The sequence below is a fragment of the Paracoccidioides brasiliensis genome, assembly GCF_000150735.1.
Source record: "Paracoccidioides brasiliensis Pb18 unplaced genomic scaffold supercont2.17, whole genome shotgun sequence".
Classification (NCBI taxonomy): domain Eukaryota; kingdom Fungi; phylum Ascomycota; class Eurotiomycetes; order Onygenales; family Ajellomycetaceae; genus Paracoccidioides; species Paracoccidioides brasiliensis.
Genome location: NW_011371374.1, coordinates 304,489 through 305,724, shown reverse-complemented (window position 1 = coordinate 305,724; position 1,236 = coordinate 304,489).

Sequence of the window (1,236 nt, the reverse complement as noted above, 5' to 3'; positions counted from 1 at the left end):
TTAATATATTATAAAATTATATATTTTTAATAATTAATATAAAAAAATTAATTAAATTATTATATATTTATAATAATAATATTTTTTCAAATTAATATTAAATATTATTAATAATTAATTTATATTTTTCTTTACTAAAAAATTATTATTATTATAAATAATAAAATAATAAGTATTTATTATATCTAAAAAATATAATTTTAATAAAGTTATAATTATTAAAAAAACTATTATAAAAATAGAAATAAATATAAAAACATTATAATAATTTAATAACTTAGAAAGAGAAAAATAATAAATAAAAAATAAAAATATACTTAAATAAACTTCAGAATATTGAATAAAAAAGCTGAAAGATATTTAAAAAATAATTGAAAAAAAATAAAAAATAAAATAAAATTAATTTATAAGAAACAGTAGCATAGAAGTATTAAAAAAAGTTTAATCTTAATATAAAAGAAATATAATTAATTATTTAATAATTTTTATCATTTAATAATTTTATAAATTTTTTCTTAATTCTTCAATTTTAAATCTCAATATCATTATTAATAAAGCTATAATTTAACTTATAATTAAAAATTTAAAATTATAAGAATTTTCAAATTATAAGCAAACTGCTTTGAAATATAAAATCAATCTGATTATATTAATATAATGATATAAAAATAAGTGAATCTACAAATTTAATATGATATTAAAATATTACAAAAAATTAATCAATTTGTAAAAAAAATACTTATTTTGTATATAAATTATTTAATAGATTATAGTCTTATTTTTATATTTTAAATAATATAAAATTTAATTATTAAATTTTTTAAAGAATTTATTAAAGAGTAATAAGTAAATTAATTTTATTTATATTATAAAAATAAATTAAAAAATATTTATTTATATAAAATTAATTAAAAATAATAGATTATAGATAATTTTAACTACTTTAAAAACTATTTTTAAATAAATTAATTAAGTATTAACTGTCTTTTTTTATCAGATTTACAGACTACTGATAAAATAACTCTAGTTTTAATTAACTTACTTTATTATAAAATATAATCTTAAACTATTAGATATTTATAACTATAATAAAAAAACTTTCTAATTAAATTCAAATATATTATTAAGTATATTATTTCAATTAAATCTCTGAAAAATAAAAATATTATAGTAGCTCAGAATAAAAATTAAAAATTTATCATTTTAATTATAATTATTATATAAATAATTTAAAAG